The sequence below is a fragment of the Lepisma saccharinum genome, chromosome 2, assembly GCF_977018435.1.
Source record: "Lepisma saccharinum chromosome 2, izLepSacc3.1, whole genome shotgun sequence".
Lineage (NCBI taxonomy): Eukaryota > Metazoa > Arthropoda > Insecta > Zygentoma > Lepismatidae > Lepisma > Lepisma saccharinum.
Genome location: NC_139230.1, coordinates 29,988,530 through 30,013,613, shown reverse-complemented (window position 1 = coordinate 30,013,613; position 25,084 = coordinate 29,988,530). Strand labels below are relative to the sequence as shown.

The following is a 25,084-nucleotide window of genomic DNA, read 5'->3' as shown; positions in this document are numbered from 1 at the left end:
GGGATGTGGGGGCTAGTATCCCCCCAACTGTCTCACCGTTAAAACACAAGAGCATCCTCCCAGGTAGCTCCAGTCTCGGCTAAACACCCCCAACCTAACAATCTCCACTTCAAGCGCTTCTTCATGCAGGATATACGGAAGCAAATCATATCAGAGTGCTTCCGAAAATATAAAATTTCAATTTCCAATTGATGGGAGTATTTTTATGTGACGATTAAAATTTCATTTCCATTTTTTAGTAAACCACCATTTTGTTCATTGGCACGTATAGAAAAGTAACTTAATTTTCGTTCCTGGTTATCAGGAAAAATAACTGAGTTACAGTTAGCCTTACTAGAAAAGTAACTATTACTTCAAAACACTCTTTTTAATTTTTGTGTGCTCTGTTAGGTAGTGATGGAGACACGTAGTGGTTCGGATCCCACTTTAAACTGTAGGTCCAGTCCTGATTAGCCTTTCTGTGCATAAAGTGGACTTAAAACAACAATTCAATTCAATGTTAGGTAGTGGCGATGGAAAAAAATAGAGAAAAAGAAAGAAAGAATTCACTCCTTGAACAAAGGCAAAATTAATGTATTTGCTAACGCCTGGAAATCACAACTGGCTTCCGATTCCTAGCAAATTTTGTACTTTGACCACGGATCAGTGGTGGCTCGTGGTCTGGCTCTATGGGTGTGCACTTCAGTCTATCGTCCAGTGTTATACCACCCCTGTGGAATACTCACACCCGTTTTTGCGTACATAATGAAGCTTAATATATTGGCAACCCAAGTTTTGATCACCTTTCACTGAAAATGAGGCTGTGACAGAGTTATACGAATTTCATGATTTTTTTCACACGAATTTATTTACAAATATCAAATATTTCGGAAATTATCCAGCCAGTCACGAGAAGAGCGATGTTATTGTGCAGTATGTAATTCAGCATTCGATAACTTGATAAAATCACTCAAAACATAGAAATACCGATCTACAACATCAATACTATTGTCGATTGGCAAAATATTTCGTAAAAACTTTGACCCCGCTCTGCTGATATTAATGAACAAGGAGAATAATAACATTGGCGTACACAAAGAAGCCGATCCAACTATCACATGGAGGAAATCAGTTGTAATCTATCTAGCTGTTGTTTATTTCTAATGACAGCCTGATCAAACCAAGCAAATCAAGCGAAATCAAGAATGTTAAATGTTAAAGCAAATAACAGTACTCATTAAGTTCACACTGCCCTGCTTCGTAATCGTACTTCAGAATTTTCCTTCTCTTCCGCCGTATCCATATATTACTGCAGTTGCTACAGGCTTTGTAGCTAACTTCCCTCCAAAAATTTAATAACGTTAAGTCTGCTTTCGCTACGTACAGTTTCCCATGAAATCAAACACTTTGCACTGAAACAGGAACGACCTTTTGACAGCGTTAAATAATTTTTTAACGCAGTAACAGCCACACAATGCAAAACAGCCGACTATTTGATGCACGCTCCCTCCCCGCGGGTTGATAATTCGGCTGCTGCGCCACAGAGACCGTTTATTTTGACCAAGATGGACGAAGCAAAGGCATGCTTAAAACACCCGTTTTGGTTTCAGTTGCCCTCTCCTCCTTTTCTTCCCCTGTTATGCTCGGGACAATATACCATCGAATTTTCCCTTTCATAAGAAAAAAAATCCCTCAATTTGCGATGATGTATGGGTTCCATCGACTCCGTCACACGATCTCCAATGGAATGGGTTTGCAACACTACATTTGCTCGCACACAGATCGCTGTGTTCTCAGCCTTCCTAAATGATGCAACCTCCCCTCACACGGTGCTCAAGCCAAAACACCCAATCAGCGTCCTCTACGCGACTGCTGCAACAGCGTCATAACGAACGAAACTACCATTGAGTTCCTGCCCCGATCGCGGCGTGGTCTACGCGGGTTGATATCACTGATCGCAGGCTTCTCCACCATCTCTCTTGGTGGAGCGGCGTGGGAACACTTGATGTTTCGAAGGAGATAGAGTTCAATAAATACTCATAATGATTTGCATTACAGATTTATTTGGGTGTGCACGTGCGAATGTGCGAATAGGCAGAAGCCGGTACTGCCAAGGACCACGCAGAACTGAAAGCTTAGTTTCGAAATTATTAGGTGATTGTTGTTATTGTTATTGTTGTTATTATTAATAATAATAATAATTAAAATGTCATTGGTTGTAATAAGGGATAGATGATAAAAGCAAGCTAATATGTTCCAATATTATCCAGCACGGGATAAGTCAGTACAACATCGTACATACATGTCGGCGTCTGTAACCAGCAAAATGATCATACGTTTTATGTAGGAAAATGTGGCAAATGCTTAATTCAAAATAGAAGAGAGCCCGCAGAAAATACGACAAAATGTAGCTTGTAAGCTTTTCACAAAGTCCAAGGTAAAACTTGGGGACAAGAGCTGGAAAATAATTCAAAGAATTTCAACTAGTCTGAAACACGTTTCGAAAGATCAGCCCAAACCTTCGCACCCTTGGGCGGACAAAGGATAAAGGGTCCCTGCCAAATTCCATTCTGGGCGGCAAGATAACAATTCGCTTCTCTTTGCCCCTCTTCGAATAGTTTATTGCACCGGTTCTCAACCTTCAATTTACCAAGGGCCACCTTTCATTATTTTTTATTGTTGCGGAGCCCCAGAAATTAACTCAATATTTGAAGTCCAAAAATGCATAAAACGTTTATTTGAAGCTGATCATTAAGGTTTTTATTACCACAATATTCATAATTTTATAATAAAGTCTTGAAACTGCGTTGCATGCGTTATTTTTTTATTACTTCGCTGTTTTACGATTGCGTGAAAGTTCACGACTAACACAGATGGGCTGCATTAGCTTTATTTGATCTGGAAATATACAGTCACCGGCAATAGAAATGGGACACCTATATCTTGAAATACTTTCTTCCCTGCAAGGAGTTATGCGTGTTGCCTAACTCTACGGCAATAAGTGCATTTCAATAGCAAATTTTTAATGGTAACTTCTACCACCGCCGTAGAGTTAGTCAACACACATAATGTCTTGCAGGGAAACGAGTATTTCAGGATCTAGGTGTCACATTTTTATTGCCGGTGACTGTACATTAAGAAGTTTTATAAAGAATCTCTAATATTATACCCTGTGAAGGCACATAGTGGTTCGGATCCCACTTTAAACTGTAGGTCCAATCCCGATTAGCCTTACTGTGCATAAGTGGACTTAAAACAACAACTCAATCAATCTAATATTAATAAAAGAAATACAAATATATTGTTCATTCTTAGCTCTAGCAAGCTGTGAAACACATTTAACTTTTAAATCGTTTTATTTATAATTTATTTTAATATTTTACTCCAACCAACCAATATTTTACTGTACCAACAAGTACAAAAACTTGTAACATATCTTAAAGCCTTCGAGGACCCACGGGACAGGTGAAACCCTTGGGGTCCTCACACCAAAAGTTAAGAACCGTTGGTTTGTAGCGTTAATAATTGTAAATCCTTTTAAATTGTGTTCTTGTAAAGATCGGATTGATCTTTACTGGTTTTTGTGTTATATTAATTAATTGCTGGCGAAGGTGAAGGGGTAAATAAAATGTTTTCATATTTGTATTTTTATACGTTATATGTTATTACAAATTAATTCATTAATTTGATTAAGCTTTTACTGAACATGAGATTCCCCTAGGCTTAGCTTCATAGTTCGTGGAAAATTCCAGTTCTACGGGGTGAACTTCCACGGACTTCAGCCCTGACTATACAAACGCCGGGTTAGCGTAACACAAAAAACAGTTTCTTAACCACTTTTAGAACGACGAGGAACTTTCATGTCCCTTGTCTCTCCTTTCTTCGAGAGTTTAGACCATTTATGGTGGCTAGATTGATTGATGGAAAATAAATGTAGCATTTGGTAAAGTCAACCCGTCTTTGGAAGCCCCAAGTTCCCCATTAGTAAAGACATGCACATACGTATAAGGTATTTCCGAGTCGTGTCATAATAGTCCAGTCCCTGGTCATAAGACCCGCAGAAATTTTGAGGTGGACGAGTTTTCTCGGCTCCGTGCCGATATTTTACACCATGGATTTCGCAAACATTTCAAATAGTTTCGTCAAATAAATAAGTTTCTTGTACCAAAGGGTGTTTCTAAATAGCGCGGAAGGTATTTTTTTTACCTCTACGGCTACGAAACTTACGTTTTTTATATATATTGAAGTTCCTTACGTACGTAGCGTCTATACGGCTTTTCGGGGCTTCCATAATGGATACCCGATTCATGTCACAGGTGCACGTCTACACATTTTCTTTCTCTTCTTATGATTGACAATGGAATAATTTGCGATATGTTTTTTGTATTACGTATTGGCGGGTTGGAGATTTCAGACATTGGAATTGATTTGTGTGACAACGTTATCTTGTGGATCATCATGAACATTTCTCTTCGCAACTGCGGGCCAGAAAAGGGGAGGGTTGTATTTTCTGAATGAGTTGTGGGATGGGATTATTTGCAACTTCTTATTTGTATGATGGTACGGAAAGGGGAGGGTAGTATTCTGTTGAAAAGGGCAACAAAGACTTGTGACATACGACTTACTTCTCTTTTGGACTTTCAAATTAACTTCGACCTGCAATTCAGCCTGCACTTGGGAAAAAGAGACAAGTTACCTTTTGAGGTTTAATTTCAGCCTTATTTCTTTGGTGCATAAATGTGTCAGTGCGAAAAATAGGGCTTATTGGGGGCAGGTGGCTCCGGGCAGTTTCTAACATACCTTCAAAAGGGACTCTATATAGAAAGGCGGGGCCGCGTTAGCGGAAGGAGACGGTAACTTAATTACTCCAGGGGCGAAGTCCGGAATCGGTGGGAAATTTGAACACGGCAACCACCTCGCAACGGCTACATCTCAACTTCAAACGGCTGTAGAGTCGTAAATACATATTTCCGCGCTCCAGAATTTTATTATTCAGAATTAGCAGCACATAATCTTCATAAAAAAAATCACCTGCGAAATCGAGGGTGTAAGATTTCGACACGGACCCGTTTTCTCTTTGATACTGTTAGGGCATGCCTAAAGAAAGGAAAAAAATCTTGGGTAGACATCTGGCATACCGGGCCCAAGTTTTCTAGATGCCCATAAATTAAAGATGGCCGCCGATTCACGCACCAACAAATGAAATCGATCATAACTCCTTTAAAATGAGTTTTTGACAAGTTTGCATACAGACATATTTTATTCAGAATTGAAAATGGAACAAAAAATATTCTTACAGTTTTTTTTATATCTTGCACTGTTATGGAGATATATCCAATTAAAATATTCCGTATCCTTTTCTGCAAGGATTCTAAGCGATATTTTGCACTTTACTTGACATTCCGGCATATAAATGGCAAAACAATACTGCCTGTAATACTTTGTTGATGCCTACTATTGTGTCGCATGGCCCGTGTGACGTTATACATCAAAGATGTCTGCCTCTGAAGACATTAACAAAGAAAATTGACCATATCTCATTCAGAAGTCATTTTGACCATTTATAGGTTCGTTGGATTTTTGAATGAAGGGAAGACATGTGTATGGAGGATGCCTTCATTTTGAGGCATGCAATCATAAGTATAATACTAGGTGTTTTGCTGGACAATGTGTCAAGAGAAGGTATATGGCGTCGGGAATCCAAGATGGCCGCCTCGGAGGTTCTAAGCGTAAAATACTGTCCATATCCTGATTTAGAGTTCGTTTAATAAGTTGTTTTATACAGCGTATATTGATACACCTGTAAATTGAATTGTATATTCTGCAAATATGTTGTATAAAAAACAAACTGCCGGAGTACTAATTGAGGTGAATGTACAATGGTAAGGAATTTTGTGGATTTGATCAATACACCTACGGAAACGCTTTGTAAATATATAAATAGAAACAGCATATAACAAATCGATGTAATCCTCCAAGCTAATGCTTTGATGAATTAACTTCCTGAACTAAAGTACTGCCAATTACCAGTAGTTTATTCACTTTCTGTACTTGTGTATTGCATTGTAAACGAACCTACGGACATATATAAATGTTGTATGTATGACCCTTTCCGAATTTTCGGCGTTACTGGTAATCTGCTCTCGAGACACCCAGGGAGAGGTGTGGGAAGAGAGAGATTGGATGAATGAAGGGAAGTAATCCAGAGAAGGAATAAAATATGGAATCGGGTGTTCAATGCAGCATCCTCTATACCCGTTTCACTGCTTCAATGTTGAATCACACAAGTATCGCCCGCCTATCTCCAAGGCCCAAGAAAACATTCCGAACTTTCCACTTCCGGTGCTGATAGTAGCGTTATGAAAGAAACCACTGAATATAAAGATACACATGAAGAATCTAGGGGGAAAAACCTGGTTAAGTCCTGTTTTCGCAAGAGAACAAATTCAAACTTTCAAGACTCGTTACTTTCCCCTTGTATACCATTTTTAAATTTTCACATTTTTCAGGACTTAATGCGTTTTCCATCTGTACAGGTACACCATACAAAACTACACTGACGGAGCTATTTAATACCATCGACAACAGAAAATCGATAAAATTGGACTTACTAGGTCACTCTTTAAAATATTTCTACGGTAATATCATCAAAAACGCATATCACACTGTCACTGTAATCATATCATAGACGAGCCGACCTCCGTGGCGGGAGTGGTTAGCACAGAGCGCTACTACATCAGGGGTGCCGGGTTCGAATCCCGGCTGGGCATGGGTGTTCTTTCTGAGTGTCATCATATCATAACTCATCCTCACCGTCGCGATTAGCCAAAATCTGCAGACAAGCGACGCTAATAACATTAAAAAAAAATCAAATCATATAATGATACAGTACTGACATACTATCTAGGATTCACTCCTGTATCTTGACCGAAGTTTTCTCAAAATGACACTTCAAAGCGGATACGATTCCTTTTTACTTCTATCACTATCTTCCCATAACCCACTCATATCTAAAATGTATTGTTATCCCAAGGTAAACATCGTACCATGGAGGAACATTAGGATGTCGGTATATAAATCTCCGAATGTTCTCGACCTCGGCCGTAGATGGAGGTGGTGTAATCAAAAATACGCTCCTATCGCTTTTACTATTCTGGGTTAACTCAACTGAGTGATATGCAAGATCTGTTAGATTTCAGGTGGAGGCACACTATACTGGGTAGATCCCACTTTAAACTGTTTAAACTGTAGGTCCAGCACCGGCTAGAATATCTAAGCAAAAAGCGGACTTAAAAAAAACAACTTACGATATGTAGTTTGTTAATTTGAGTTTTAGTCCACTTTATCCACAGTAACGCTAATCGGGAGTGGATATACAGTTTAAAGGTGAATCCAAACCACTACGTGCCTCTATCGAACTGAAAATATGTAGTATATACACTTCCTGTTTATATCTGAATTAGGCAATGAAATTCATTCCGTGGAGCAATAACTTAATTCGCTCACTACTCAACGTTCTTGATTTCTCAGAGTTCTAGGGACTCCCAGAGATTAGATTCGTATATGTGTGATGTTAGAGCAATCTCGATAGGGAATAGAGGGCAAGGAGACGACGAGATAAAAAAAAAAAAAACCAAACGAACGCGAGAGAGCACGTTCATGTTTCTGATCTACCAAGGCTAGTGAAAGGAGACATATAATTTACCTACAATTCGAAGCATGACGTGGACTTATAATTTAAAGAAAAGTTTTAGCATCTATGTCAAGGCAGGATGTGAGTCCCTTGTGGGCGAGTTCAAGAGCCGCAAATTACAGACAGAATGGGGGAGGGAGAGGGGGAGGGAGAGGGGGAGGGAGAGGGGGAGGAGGAGGAGGAGGAGGAGTCTCTATATCAGTGGTTCTCAAACTTCGTGAGCCCGAGGATCGGTAATTTCGTCTTTAAAAAGACGATACCCCCAATCCCAACAGTTTTACTCGTACATACCTTTCTATTTTTTTTAAAAAAACTTTATACGTTAATTAATATGTAGTCTTGAAATTTGATATTAATAAATAAATGATGGCATAATCATAGAGTATTTGTTCAATTATGTCTAGGCTTGTTGACAAATATAGAACTTGGTTTAAATTAGTTGACAACTGATGGATCTAATGGAGTCTCTAGTATCCTCTGGCCAATATCATTAAATCAATTTTGTAAGTGCTGATTTTCATTAGCATGTTCTAATTTGGACACTGAAAAATTACAATTAATCAGAATATTTTAACTTTAATATATTTGTTAATGAAAATTGCTCCGCAAACGAAATTAACCGTAGTGCCCGCCGTCCATCAACCTTCAAATTTGGAAGCGGGAAGCGACGACCCTCCCCCGCTTAGATCCTTCGCCACTCTCGCAAAATACTTTTTTGTTATCGTAGTGGAAACCCGAACGAAAGGTTGTCAGCACAGGCTGCACGCTTCACCCTTTCGCGCTTGACTGGAGAACGACCCCACGGATGTAATTCAAACTTGGATGTTTCACTGGAGCCGTTCCTTCTCAGCTGCTTCCTCTTATCGCTTTCCAGGTGGTTGCAGCTTGGGGTGCAAGTCGCAAACTTCAGGAGAACCTCTCCCCGCCCGGTAAAATTGACGGCAGGGTCCGATACCGGGCCGCGGCCCGGCGGTTGAGAAACACTGCTCTAGATACGCTCGAATAAAGTTGTCTGTGCTAACTTCCAATGTCATATTTTGAACAGTAGGTTTCGTAGTTGCTAGACACGAAATAATTTCGCACCGAAGCTTTTCTTGTCTCTCTCCCTTCCGACGATGGCATGTTCGAGACCCAGCAAGAATATAGACACATTTTACGGCAACGTGCACCGAAACACAACACAGGTGATGTTAAGAGTAAGAGGGCCTCCTTGATGGCGTACTGGTAACTGGCCGAAAGTGTAATCAAGGGGTTCCGAGTTCGATAGCTGGTGGAGACATGTATTGGTTCGGATCCCACTTTAAACTGTAGGTCCAGTCCCGATTAGTCTTTCTGTCCAAAGGTGTACTGGAACTCGAAACTCGACTACAGAAGGGACCCAAAAAAATGTGTAAATGTTTAAAAAATGTCCCGGCTTGTAGTCTAGCTCAGATACTGCAGATCCCATTTTGGTGAACGGTCTGTTAATAAATAAAAAATATCAAGCGCTTTGTCTTCTGTACGTTTTCATAACATGTGTAGTTGTTGCCGAGCCAAGTAAAACCTGCTTCTAAATTATATATTTCACACACCTAGTTCTAAATGGTATTATTATATGTGATCAGGAATAAGGAAGAACTTCTGTTACTTGCAGAGTTTATGATGTCCACAATGGGTTCACGATGTCCCTGGTGTAGCAATCGGTTAGCGCAAGTAACTTGATATTAAAATAATGCTGTGTGGAACAGCACTTAAGGTATATGCCCCTTGACTTAATATGGAGTCAAGCCTCTAACTTCAACAAAATGTTGGACAGTTCTCGCGAAATTAACAACTCTGATTCTTATTAAAACTAATCATATTCCTTATTAACAACTAAGGACTAAATTCTGACATACATATGATTAACGCTGGGGTAGCATAAGGCCAGGCAGTGCAAGTAAGGGCAGAATACAGAACATCATATGATACGGTCTCGTCACCGATGGTTCCTGGTTCAAGTCCTGATATGGACATATGGTGTTTCTTGGCGAGTGTCCCTTCATCAATTTCATGCAATCTACATTCATCCTTATCGTCGCGATTAGACAAAAGTGGAAGAAATGCGACATAAGAAAAAACAAATACAGATGTTCTAGGTGTTAGAGCCACGTTAGCCTGTAATGCATTTTGAAATGTGCACAACGACGAAGAAATGTTGACATTTCAGTGCCTTCTGAAAAGGACACCCAAATCCGTAAATAATAATAGCAGTGTCACTTTGAGATAGTTTCATACAATGCCTGGCCGAATTTTAATTCTAGCCAAAGTTGAAACCTTGGACTTTATTGAGTGTGGTTTTATGAAGAATCTGTACATTCGCTTTAATCTGAAACGACTCTGAAACCAATTCGTGTGAATAAGCCGACCAATACTAAATAGTATTCAAGCAGAATATGGATGCACGAAGCAATAAAACGTCGTGACATACACGTATACTCCATGGCATAATGCCACATTTCATGTGAAAAAGAGTGAAGAACAATTGAAATATTCCCATATGCTAATGAAATTATAGGTGATTATCAATGTGGATTTAAACGTAACAGATCAACTACAGATCAAATTTTTCACATCAGACAGACACTTGAAAAAAAGTGGGAATATAATCAAAATGTCCATCAGCTATTCATTGATTTCAAAAAAGCATATGATTCGGTCAAAAGAGATAAATTATATAATATATTAGTAGAGTTTGGAATACCTAAGAAGCTTGTTAGTATGATAAAAATATGCACCAGTGAAACAGAAAGTAAAATTCGTGTGGGTAATAATATGTCTGACAAATTTATAATTCATGATGGGTTAAAACAAGGAGATGCATTATCTCCATTGCTCTTTAATTTTGCCTTAGAATATGCTGTTCGGAAGGTAAAAGAAACTAAAGAAGGACTAAAATTAAATGGTGTGACTCAGTTGTTAGCATATGCAGATGATGTAGACTTACTGGGGGATGATATAAATACAATTAAGAATAATGCTAAAATATTTTTCAAAACTGCTAAAGAGATAGGTTTGGAAGTTAACAAAGAGAAAACTAAATATATGCTTACAGGCCGAAACCAAGTGTTAGGTAATAATCAAAATCTAATTATTGATAACAACTCGTTTGAACCAGTTTCCAAATTCAAATACTTAGGAGTAATATTAACAAATGAAAATTATATTAAAGAGGAAATAAAAAGTAGGCTTAATTCAGGAAATGCATGTTACTTCTCTCTTCATAAACTTTTGTCTTCTCGTTTAATATCTAAGAAACTAAAAGTTAAAATATACAAAACAGTAATTTTGCCTGTAGTATTATACGGGTGTGAAACTTGGTCCCTTACATTAAAAGAGGAACATAAATTGAGAGTATTTGAAAATAAGATTCTTAGGAAAATATTTGGACCTAAAAGGGATGAGGAGACAGGTGAGTGGAGAAGGTTACATAATTTAGAACTACATAATTTGTATTCATGTCCAGATATTATTAGAATAATTAAATCAAGAAGACTTAGGTGGGCAGGCCATGTGGCACGAATGGGAGAGGAAAGAGGAGTTTACAGGATTCTTGTTGGGAAACCAGATGGTAAGAGACCTGTAGGAAGGCCAAGACGAAGATGGAGGGACAACGTTGAGATGGACCTAAAGGAAATCGGTAGGGATGGAAAAGAGTATATAGATCTTGCTCAAGATAGGGACAGATGGAAGGCCTGTGTTGCTGCAGCCATGAACCTTCGGGTTTAAGAAGGCTAGAGAGTTAGTTAGTTAGTTAATTATTATTTTATTAAATGAGATCTGAAGCCCATAGCCGGGCAAATATTCGCTTGGGTGCCATAAAGAAGATAAACGGATCGAGCTGCACACGAGCATACGTAACACGAAAAAAAAGTAACGTCTTAAAAGTTAAGGTCATGAAGCAAGAAATTCGCAGATTATAATGTTGTATATAAATATATATAACAATAAAGCACAGGTGCTCTTTTCTAATCCTAAACATTCTGAAATATGCTGTGATATTGATGATTTCATCCATAGTAAATCTTGACCTCTCGAATTTCGACAATTATTTTATGAATGTGTATGAATCATATTTGTGGAACTGTGAAACCACATTTTTTTCTGATATCTGGAGCTTTTTTTTAAAAAAATCGATTTATGAAGCACAGCACTTTTAGTCTCATTTTGAAGATGATTCATTGATTTGCTTTATTTTACTTCGCCTTTTCTGCCACATTTTTTCTAATTTGCGAAGATGGGGATGAGTGATATGATGAAATTGATGAATGGGCAACTCACAAACATCCATGCCCAGGCCGGGACCCCTGGCGTCGTAGCGCTATGTGCTAACCACTCCGCCACGGGACCGGCTATTTTGAAGATGAAGAGTCAGTATCACGCATTTTGAACCAACATTCTAAAGTACTTAACGTTCCCTAGTTGATTAGTTCGATTACCCAGTGGAGGCACATAGTGTTTCAGATCCCGATTAGCCATATGTGCAAAAAGCGGGCTCAAAACAAAACTTCAATCAACCTCTTATGGCTAATGCAAACCTAATTTTCTGAATTTTCTTTATATTGTTTCATATAAAATAATATTTTCAATGCATGATTCATTTCTATAATTAAACGAATAGTGCATATTAACTATTTTTGACTGAAATATTAGAACACGATTTATATGTAGTACTTAGTTATGATTTCATTAATTTTGAATATTTTTAAGTTAAAACATTCCATGAAGTAAGGTAAAATCAAATTAGTTGCTTAATTGGATGCACCAACGTCCTGTGTACACAAACATTTTTTTTTATTTGGAACGGTGTCTCGGGTGAGTGCCCGAGTTGCACTTCCCTAGAGCAGGGTCTGCTTATTACAATCACGTCCATTTTGTACCTTCATAAGATGATGCAATGCGCAGAAGACAAAACTTTACACTTACAGTGAAACCACCTCAACGACAGACTCGGAGCACATTAAAAAAAAAAAAAAAAAAAATCCGCCAAGGCGAGCCTGCAACGCTATCGAGAAGAACTAAATACAAACAAGGAAGCAACTGTTCGAGTTAACGCCTGGGAATTTGAAAATGGCTGTGGCTCGCTTTCCGAGGAGGAAACTGCACGAGGTCATCTCTTTTGGTAAGTCAGCGCCAAAACAACCCGCTCGTATCGTGTTACTTTATGGTAGACAAAGACGTTATCTGTATCCGCGGATGGGTCACTCACTAACAGTGTCGCACATAACCCCGTTGATGACCTAGCACTTCCACCCCAGATGAAACTTGAGACTTGAAACCTTACATTTCAGACTAATCTTCGTAAAGTCGTTCGTACACGATCCAATTGTCATTGAAATAAGAGCATTTACGAGATACCGAATCGACAATCGAAAGGCGTTTAACAATGTTTTCTTTGGAAATCTGGAAAAGTCAGAAATTGCACCCGTACACGATCAAAGTTTGAGGAAAATTTCAGATTTTATAGCAATAAAAAGGAAAAATAGATTAGCCGTAACAAAGTTAATATTTTTATTTCCATAATAAGATTAGCAGATTAACACAGATTTTGGCTAATCGCGACTATCAGGATGAGTGATGATATGATGAAATTGATGAAGGGGCACTCGTGAAGAGCACCCAGGATTCGAACCCGGGATCCCTGGCGTCGTACCGGGCTGTGCTAACGACTCCGCCACGGAGGTGAACTTCACAAAATATCATTTCCACAGATATTTAGGTATTTTTCTTTCATTTTGGTTATCAAAAATACAATTTAAAATAACAAAAATATTTCTTAAGGTTGGTTGCAAATCATAATTTATTATCACATCACTCACTGCTGTGCCTCATTCTTTATTGCATAATTGCAATTAAATATATGGAGAGAAGTATATCTCATAGCTCCTCCTTTCTTTTCTCGCAAGCCAGACGTAACGCGTCACTTTCGCTTCACCACACAATAGAAATAAACAGCATTATGTGCCTCGATGCTTTTTTTCGATAATAAATTGCAATAGTGCGTGCTGAAGATACACAGATTACTGCGTCCAATTGGAGTAAAGGTACAGTTAACGGCAAAGATAATAGTATACAAATTGTCCATCACTATTTTCATTACTCTTTATTCCACACCCTGTGTTGTTTTAAGGAATGAATTTCTGTTCATTCAAAGCAGATGTTCTCCTCTGCCTATTGACGTTTTTACTTTAATTCATGATCATCACATTGTGGAAAACGGAATGAATTAAAATGGTGATGGACAATTTGCCTACTACATGGTAACCAAAAAAGTTCTTGCCGTTTTTGACGTCCCATTAATAATGCGCTCACAGAGAGGAAACGAAATGACGCACGTGCCTGCCAAGCGATCGGGAGTTAGTCTGACCATCGACTGTCAGTAATACAGGCACGTTGCGCACACACAGCAGTCATAGTTCGTCCAGTGTCGAAGAGAAATGGAGGTGTCGAAGCAATTTTTTTTTGGGTTTTTTTTGTTGTATGACTTTAAAGTGGGCCTGTCAGCTGCCGCATCAAGTCGCCGCATTTGCCAGGCATTTGGGGAGAATGCCGTGAACGAACGCACTGCCAGGCATTGGTTCCAGAAATTCCGTTCGGGAGATGTGAGCCTTTCGGATGAACCTCGCAGTGGACGACCACATGTGTTGGATGACGAGGCCCTGAAAGCAGCCATCGAGAAGGACAGTGGTCTAACGTGTGATGAACTTGCAGAAAGGTTCCATGTTTCCGCTGAGTCAGACTGCACCTGCGCGATAGGGAAGTCATACAAGTTAAGCAAGTGGGTACCCCACACATTGTCGGCAGCCAACAAGGAACAACGAGTGACAGCCTGTGTCCTTGCTCACTCGGCACCTGAACACACCCATATTTGATCGCTTGCTCACTGGTGACGAAAAGTGGGTCCTCTATGACACTCCCAAGCGTACCAGACATTGGTTGTCGCCAAGTGACCCTGTTCTTCACACCTCAAGACTACCTCTGCACCCACGAAAGGTTATGCTCTCTGTATGGTGGAATTGTCGGCAAGTGGTGTATTACGAGCTCCTTCCACCTGGTAAGACCATCACTGCTGACCTCTACTCTCAGCAGTTGCAAAGGTTGCACCGTGTATTGCGGCAGAAGGAGCCGGCATTGGTGAATCGCAAGGGTGTGCTGTTCCTGCACGACAATGCCAAGCCACATGTGCCAAAGAGGATCCGGGAGACCCTTCAGCAACTTGGATGGGAGACACTGTGCCATCCACCATATTCAACGGACCTTGCACCAACAGATTACCACCTGTTTCATTCCGTCGACAACCAACTCCGTGGGAGATCCTTCGCAAATATGGGAGACCTGCGGAACGCACTCACGTACTTCTTTGCATCCAAGCCCGCCGAGTTTGATCACCAGGGTATTGTGCAGCTGCAGGAACGTTGGCAAAATGTGTTGGATGCTGATGGAGATTACTTCGAAACCTAAAGGTACGTACCGTCCACTGTATTGCTCTTTGTTTATCACTGCTCTAGAACGGCAATAACTTTTTGGTTACCTTGTATTTCTTTCGCCGTTGGGTCTACGTTGCAACTAATCATAGGAAATTGATTTACTCCGAACTCGTATTTTGAGAAACTTAATAAGCAAGAAACCCCCCTTCACTATGATTAGTCAACAGCCTGTCTTGAATGGCTTTATTTAGAATTATTGATATTCTACTATGAATTCGAGGAGAAACATAACGTGCGCTCTGACGACACTCGCTTTGAGTGTGGCATTCAATTAGGTAGTCGTGTTTATATATGAGGACAGCTTTAGGGATGATGTAAATTAGCATACACAAAAAACATCTCGTCCCTGGCGAGACAAAGGGGTGAACCTAAAGAAAAAAAATTATAAATAAAAAAAGATGTGAATACATCCAGACATTCCTCTTGGTAACATCCATAAACTAGAGGAGAAGTTGTGTATCTCAAACCTCTACGATTATGAACATCCAGTGTCCATGAATGTCGACGTAACTCAGAGAGCAAAGATAAGGCACAAGATGTACAGAAAATGCATGCTCTGCTGAAACCTGAGATAAGACCCCTTGTCTCGCTATGGGAGAAAAGATCTCATCGTGTCCCACGGTGTTTACTTTACAGTTCGCCGCAATGTAATGTCACGGCCTGAACACTAGATGTGCATATTGGGATTATTGCGTGTACAGTTAAGAGCAAAGGTGTGTTGCAACTAACCAAAGGAAATTGATTTTCTATTAACTTGTATTCTGAGCAGTAGAGAAACTAAAATAAGCAGGCAGTATTCCTACACTAATTTTATATCCATAAATTGCCCAATCAAAACCTCAAACATGACCCATAAATTAGTACTATTATTTTTAGGTGTAAGGTAACGATAAAGTTCACCGTGCCATGAAGGCACATTTTAGGGGATGTGTTGGTAGAACCCACACATTCTCGATCTCGGCCATTTTGGAGGTGATGTGATCAGCACCACGCTCTGATCACCTTTAACCCCCAGGGTTGCCTCCGGGTACCCATTGACTTGAGGCTGGGTGGTGAGCCCCAGAGCCGCTTTATGCGGGGACGAGGCCGGAAAAATTCCTACCTTATATCACCCATTTCACCAGCATTTCATTGCCATAGTATATTCCATGGCATTTCATAGATGGAATCGGTCCTAATTTTCTTAGTATTTAGCGTACCATAACCAAATCAGAATCTAGCTTTGCGTCACAAGTGTGAGATGCAATAGCGACCGAGTGCGATGTAAACAGTGTATCACTTCACATTTCTAAACGCAAATAACTATGCAACAGGGAGGATAAAGCGTTTCCTACGTATAGTTTTGAGTAAGGATCAATGGTGCGCCGACCTCCGTGGCGGAGTGGTCACCACATTGCGCTACGACGCCAGGGGTCCTAGGTTGAATACCGGCCTGGGCATTGGTGTTCTTTGTCAGTGTCCCTTCATCAATTTCATCATATGATCACTCATCCTCATCTCGCGATTAGTCAAAAATAGGCAGAAATGCAAAGCAAAATAAATCAAATCAATCAAACAAAATCAACGGTGCTTCTTAAATCACATACTTCATAGTGTATATATGTATATGTATGTATGAAAGAATACAGAAGTTGAATGAATATGTTTGTATTGTTTCTTTAACAGTTTAAGTGACCAACAGACATTTTTGTGATCACTATAGGTCTCCACTAATTAAATGAGCAAAAAAGAAATATGAAAGAGAGCAATATATGGTTAGTTTTTAATGTTACAGGGCAATGACGTGAACTTATTCAAGCTAATCTTGAGATCTTCTTTACGTGATAACTCATTAATTAAACAACAGTTTAAATTATCTCCCTTCCTCTTTGAAATTAATTAGGTCTTAAATGAAAACCGTGTAACTAGAAATGTATTTAATGTTGCATATATTATACATAATATTTTGTGCACACTTCGCAATTACAAATGCAAACCCGAATGCTAGATGAAATGATTCCTTGTACAGTATCATCTGTTATTTAAGGGGGGGAGGAAATGCTATAACATTTTTGGAAGCATTTATGATAGCGGACTTTAGCATTCTAGGGTTTAGTAGACTGACTATATACCTGCTTGAAATTGAAACATACCAACTGTTCTTATTGTTTTTATGGAGTGCAGTAACGCCCAATTCACTTAAAACTAGGTGCAAGCCATTACAACATCGTTCAGTGAGAATAATTACATAATACTTTCACATTTGCAAGATAAGCCAGAAGAAAGAATACCCGATAGATAAAATAAAGTTCATTCTCTATCTCTGTGTGCGGCCGACCAGTTTCAATGCAATTTAGAACACCAAATAATAATGCTCTTGTGATGTAAGGCCTTAAGGACTATCGAGAAATAATTCACTAGATTTTTATCAGAATGGCCATTCATGTTTTGCAAGACCTGTTTTACCTAGCGTTTTGGTTTCATATTTTAAATATCGTTTTGAGGAGTTATACTGGATCCACGACAAGTACCGAAAGGGGATACACTATATAAATGAAAGTGTTACAATAAACGCACACAAAGCTATCTCCGTTTGCCACTAGCAACCTAACACTTTCCTTTTTCTCAAACCTTGCGTGCATGCAAGCGTCCTATGATGTAAACGTGAGCATGCTAAAGCAAAAAGTATATTATTAGTTGTTCATTGAAAGAACAAATTTGAATATGGGGCAAACGTGTGATTCATCTGGCAAGGTATTATTAGCATTCCATAGCTCCAGGCCATTTGAGAGCCGAGCAAAGAAATGCCCAGACCTTTCCAGACAAGAACAAATGATGCCCTTAGGCTGTAAGAAATTCCACGTCAGTACTGCAATTACAATCTCGTCACGTTTTCTTCACTCAAACTTGTAAAAATCAACAAAAATAGTGAAAGAAAAAGTGCAAAGACGATAACTCATCAGTTCCGAGAAGGCGAAACTAACCAATATATGTATATATTTGCTATTTTCTGCGTTTGAGTTCCACAGAGAAGTTGTTGGGCTAGTCTGTGCTCTGGTAGTGTGCCATGATAACCCACATTCGATTCTCTGTTGGTCCAGTGGTATTTTCAGCCATTGTCTAGTTCCACCATCTCTAGGACCCATCTAGATCCCTGTGAAATTAATATCCGGAAAAGTTAAGTTCTTTAAAAGTGTAAATCTACATAAGTATAATTCAATGTCCCCATCGCTTTTATAATTATTTTTTTTCGAATTTTGATATATCTTTCGAAGTGACTCGCTATCTATTCGAATTTATCGCTTCTCCTTCCAAACATAACGGTAACAACAGATACTGCTAATACGTTAGATAACTGTGGTTGAAATATCTACCTTCCTTGAAAAAAAAAGATACATTTGAACGGTTATACTCTCAGATATTTATTTGATATGAAGTTGAATGTTCGTAAGAAATGCTCGGTTTTGACTGATTGATTTATTTGATTTATTTTACTTCACGTTTCCGCCACTTTTGGCTAATTGCGAAGAAGAGTATGGATGGTGATAAGATGAAATAGATGAAAATCACAAACATATAAGGACGACACAACCAAGTCCCATACAGGATTATACTGGCTATGGGTCCAGATGCCAGTCTATCGTTAGTCTCAAAATACAGACCGTGTGTACTACGTGGAAGTGAGGTTGACATTTGGGTGTCTTGAGAAAGGATCACCACTTACACCCCAAGAAATGCTCTAGGAGGGCATGTTTAGGGGAAAACTCCTGCACTATCAAACTGGTTGTCTGGGCGAATTCTTAATGGTGGAATAAAATCTTCGAGAAACAATAGGCCGCCACAGTACGATTCTGATTACAAGGTGGAGATCGGTCTTCATTGTACAGTCACGGACACTTCTAGGTTCTATCGGTAACGCTGACTTTCAATGAGGTTCCGACACAGAAGCGTCCACGACTGTATGGGTTTTAATTTTTACTGAGATCAACATGGCAGGGAAACAATAAGTAATTATGTAGACAATATGAAAGCAATGTTATTCCAAAGGCGTAACAAACCGACTTTTAGCTGTAGACGAGCAAAAAATATCCGTTAAGGTGTGAATTGCTCTAAAAATGTATACAAGAAACTTAATTCCTGTACGATCTTTCTTATTGTTCCGTCATGAATTTCAATTCATCCTCATCGTCGCGATTAGCCTAAACAGGTCAAAATGCGACCTACAACAACTAAAATACAAGTATATACAAGTGCTTTATTATTTATTTATTTTTAAATTTTTTCACGTCACTTTTCTAGCTAATCACGACGACAATGGATACTAACAAAGAATACCCATCCTAAAACCAGGATTCGAGCTTTGGATCTTCGAACCATCGAGGCGCTGGATAACTTTATTATTATTATTATTTGAGTTTCGGTTTTAGGTCCACTTTATGCACAGACAGGCTAATCGGAACTGGATCAACAGTTCAAAGTGGGGTCTGAACCACTCTGCCTACAGGAAGTATTGATGGAGTTACTTCTAAAATTCGTCTCGGTACGAACAAGTAGGTCAATCGTTTGATTAAGTTTTGACTTCTAATATCAACTCCAATATTAAAATACAAAATGAATCAAGCTTGTTGCATACTCCATGTACAGCATTTAATTTTATTTTCTTTATCTCGAGTAATGAATCTTGCGTGGCATTAACATGCATGCAACAACATCGACGCAAGTAACTTGTTCAACAGGTTCTGCCATGTGGTTTCTGAACAGCCAATTCTATCTGCAATCGTACAGTAGAACAGACTTGTTCCCAGGTCGAAAAACGCATTTGAATAATCACCTCCTGCAGAACGAGTGACGAAATTAAAATAAAGCCTTGACCTTTGACTAACCTTGTTATCATAAACCAACCACAGACAGAGTCAGATCCCAGGGAGTCGTCAGTCCTTCGACTGGTTACACAGTAACAGACTTCCTTGCATAAATTGTTTCCCCAGAACGCACACATCGTCACGTGAAACCATTGGTGTGTATTATGTAATGGAAGAAGTGTTCAAAGATATTTACGTTCATTTATCCTATGCCTAGACTTTGGCCTTCTATCGCACGATATACGTATATTTAGCACAGTTCTTTCACCTATATAGTAAAATTTGCAGGGGAGAAGGAGAGAGTGAATGTACCCAATTTCGATATCGACGATTCATTCTAGCAATTGGTTGGGAAAAGTGTTAGTAGCAAGGGCCGGTGGAGGGTATTTTAGCAGCAATTTTCCTATTTTCGCAGTATTATATATATATATATATATATATATATATATATATATATATATATATATATATATATATATATATATATATATATATATATATATATATATATATATATACACACACACACACACACATGTGGGGGGGTAGATTTATTGATACATACATGAACATAAGGGATAGTCGTGAAAAACCTCTCCCGAGTTTTCGAACGGGCGGGTTCTAGAAAAGATTTTGGGTTTAAAAAACACATAAACATAGAGTACGATGTGAAATACATTGTAATGTCCTATTCGCCATTTGATAACGACACAGAAATATGAACAAGGGGCTGGCACAAACTAATAATGATTAGTTATGGATACATGTATGTCTAATGCAGACGGATTAACCGAGTAGCCATGCATGTTAAGCATACAAGAGACAATTTCCTTTTTATACTTCCCATTTCTGCAAAAGCCAGCAGACCTTACTACTCATGTAGTAAGTTGAATTTGTTGAAAGGAATATTGAATTTGAGTTACTACTCGGAAACATTTAGGACAGATAGGTAGGCATCTCGATATGATCTGTATAGCACTAGGTTGATAGAACCACGGAAACTTTGTGGTTGACTTCCGCCTTGTTATATCAGTGCCCCGGGGTGCAACTTCCGGATAAAAATGAGCGTTACCTTCTTCCCTAATCCTCACAAATCCAACAAACCATTTACATAATTTCTGGGAGAATTTTTCATCCACTTAATTTTCTTTCTCTAGCTACTGTAGTTTCTGAGATATCAGATGACGAAATTTCTCACCAAATAAGAAACCTAGAGATTCGGTGACACAATCGAATTCATTAAAAAGAGCAAATCCACAATGAATGTATTTCCTTACACACACACACACACCACACACACACACACACACACATTTGTGTATGTATGTATATATATGTATGTATGTATATATATATATATATATATGTATGTATGTATATATTACATAATAGGAAGGTCTCGATATTCGTGAGATATTGTTAACGCATAGGGAATAGTCTGTTGATGTAATTTATGTGATAAAAGATAAAACTCCGAGGGAAAGGAGGTTTGCTCACTGAAATTAGACATTTTACTGGTTTCTGAGATACAGGTTGTGAGGGAACAGACGTGACAATATGCAACAGCATTCTCCTTGATAGAACCTACAAGCGGTTGCACAACTATCTCAAATATGCCGGGCTGGGGTTTTGACTTGAGATTTCTTGGCATAAAAATGGCAAGGATGTATTGTTTATAATCCATACGCTATTTTTATTGCCCATACTTATTCCTTCATATGTTAAGAGCTTTACATGTCCTTTTCTATCATTCAAACTATTCTTTCTAGAAAAGACCATGCTCTGTCTTAATAACATATAATAAAAAATATATTAATTTTCTTAAAGAAATATTTATTGGTTTCTCATAGTTCAATAAAATCTAGACCATAATAGGAAACGAGAGCTGTTTCACTGTTTACTCACGCGTAGTTGAATTTATAACCGAATATGTATAGATTATATATGCTTTACGGAAGCTAAAACTTCTGCATTCGATGAATACCACTACACAGAAACTCTTCAAGGACGCCGAGCTGAAAGTCCACAGCAGCGATAGGGGAGCTGTTATCAGACGTCAGCACAATAAAGCATATATGTACATCAGGCGTAATCTTACCATAACTAGGGGTGTCCAAAGTAATGTTCTTGGACGCAGTTTTAATCAGATATGCACATATAAAATAGCATCCCCTGCTTATGAGAAAGGTATTGTAGTTTAATAAATTATTTATACGTAATTTCGTAATTAAAAGTTAAAAATGTATTATTCTAAGGTGAAATAGATTGACTGGGCCATATTTCAGGGGGAAGGTATGACTTGAGGGTAATGTTGAGGAATATTGCAAAAGAATATCACCCACAGTTGGCTGCTCTATTTTATTACTGGTTGGGCATATTTCCTGTTTCATTTTCAAGGGTAAGTGGATTTACGTTCAAGGTATTTTAACGAGCCAACAGGCTGGCCTCACACCTAATGGGTAGGTACGAAGATGAAATATTAATGGCGTCACTATACACGCAACTTGAATACTTTTATACGTAATGGAAAACTCCCATCCCTCCTACATATTTCAAAATCCTTTTTTGATAATGTAATACTGTGAAAAATTGATGATGAGAGAAAGTCAACAGCAAAATTTAAAAACTGTAAGTAGAAAAGAGCAACGAAGACGTAACACGATCAGAGATTTGTGAAGATGATCAGAATTTGAAATATGACCGACGAAACTAAAACTTCTTTAAGCTCTCCAGGCAACGTTGAGTATTCACGTGGTTTTTACGCGTTTTGAATGGAATTGTTGCTTTAATTCCACTTTATGCACAGATAAGATATTTTACGCATTTAATTGGGATGGTCTCATGAATTAAATTAATGTTATATCCTTCACCATTCATCCTTTGTGAGATGCGAAACCCCATTCCAACCAACAATCCTCAGACGAACTCTGAAACATACGTTCCTAATCCTTGCCTTATTGCTGTGATTAGTAATCACAGCAATAAGGCGGATGAATTCTCACTTTTCCTTATTTGGCAGTTTAAAAGTGAAAATTCCTCCGCGACAAACGAAGTCAATGACCAGAAATTGTTGTCGCCAATCACTGCCATCTTCGCTAGATGCTAATTTATGACGTGGCTGTAATAATTTAGCATTATCGTTTATGTCCAAGAACCAGTTCATTTCACAACTGCATTTAAATTGTTAATAAAGAAGAGACGTACTAATGGAATAGGCTCCTAAGATAATGATCACATAATATTGAGACTTTAAACTCAAACTACGAAATACACAGAAATTAAATAGAAAAACGTAAGCAAGTCGAGAATATCTAAATATGCTATGTGCAACTTCGTCCTAAGACATTCAAATCCATTTCATTATCATTGAAATTTTACAGAAAATATATTGTTTTGTGTGTGTGAACAGCCTCAGTTGCCGAGCACGTTGGGTGGTGGACTCACGGTCTCACCACAGAAAATTCTGGGTTCGACTCCTGACCTGATCATGGATGCATTGTGAGATTCTTCATCATCATCTAATTATCATTCTAATTATCAACATCGCCGCGATTATACGAAAGTGACGTAAAATAAGAAAAATAACCAAAATACACAAATTATTGCGTGTCAGTAAGTTTGTATGTGATCGTTTGATATTTATATTCAACATTCTCCAGAACACGTCATGATATCGTGACACATTCAGCAACCAACTTAACACTGTTGAATGTCCAGATTGTGAACAAGGATGGGAGCAAGAATTGATCGCTGAGGACAACTGCAATCTCAATCACTGAAATAAGCTCAAATTATTTGGGCACGGGAAAAGCAAAAATTTGTGAAAAGCTGAAGGAACAATAACATATTTTTTCCATAATATACTCAGATAAAGAAGAAAAATACATTAGAAAATTTAACAACACGAACGATGTATAAATACACGTACACCCAACGGCGAAAGAAACAGTAGGCGAATTGTCCACCACCTTTTTCATTCGGTCTGAATTACACAATGTGATGATAATGAATTGAAATAAAGACGCCAATAAGCAAAGAACAATAATTGCTTCGAACCAACATACTTTCATTCCTTAAAACAACGCAGGATATAAAATAAAAAAGGAATGAAAATAACTGTGGACAATTTGCCTACCATTATCTTTGCCGTTGACTGTACCATTCGCTTTATTCACTTAGGGCCGGTTGTATAAACATCACTAACGTAGAACATGGACGTCCGCAGGATTTTTTTCCAGGGAGGGGCAAGGAAGGTATTTTTTTCCAGGGGGGGGGGGAACGAAGACAATTTTTTCTCAAAAATAGTGTTGTTCCCTAAGAAACATTGCTTAAATTTGAATTTATGGTGTTCATGCAATAATTAACACATATTATTGTGGCTAAAATGAAATTATATGTGTGAAATACATATTTTTTGGTTGACTTCCATTTTCCAGGGGGAGGGTCACGGCCCCCCCTTGCCCCCCCTTCCGGACGCCCATGACGGAGATCAGATTTAACCTACGATCCGGGAATGAACTAAGTTCAAGCTTCTATCATGTTGTATAAAGCTAACTGTGGATTTGTCGACCTTAGATCAAATCCTGATCTTGGGTCAAAGAAATACGTTTGGCAACGTGGCAAATCCAGACATGTCGCTAGTGTGCCTGTGATGTTGCCAATTGTCCAACACTGAACAGAAAACATTTTAAAATCGGTTTCGGAAAATGCATGTATTTAATATTTGAATAAACAATATATCTGAGGTGCTGGACGTAGTAAATATTCGAACATGTTGCAAATTTAGTAAAATCACGTAAATTAGATACTAAAGGGCCATTTATTGCTTGTGTGAGTTCCACGTGGATGATTTGTCCTTGACAACGAAAGCAATTATCGGTTCTCGGTTGCAAAGGGGAGAAAATATGCTTATATCAATGGATTTTTTAATAAAAAAAATGGATTTATTTTTAATGCTAAGAAGAGATATAACAACTTTCTTATATTTGGATTTAGAGCTATTGTTCATGTGAGATGTTTATTATATTTATTTTGTGATTACACGATAACGTGTTACAGGTGGACCA

The 25,084-nt window shown here is 38.4% G+C and overlaps 1 protein-coding gene across 1 annotated transcript in view; it reads right to left on the bottom strand.

Moving 5' to 3' along the window:
* Nucleotides 1-25,084, bottom strand: part of LOC145983981 (transketolase) — a 109,308-nt gene that overhangs the window by 53,115 nt on the left and 31,109 nt on the right. The window lies entirely within an intron of this gene.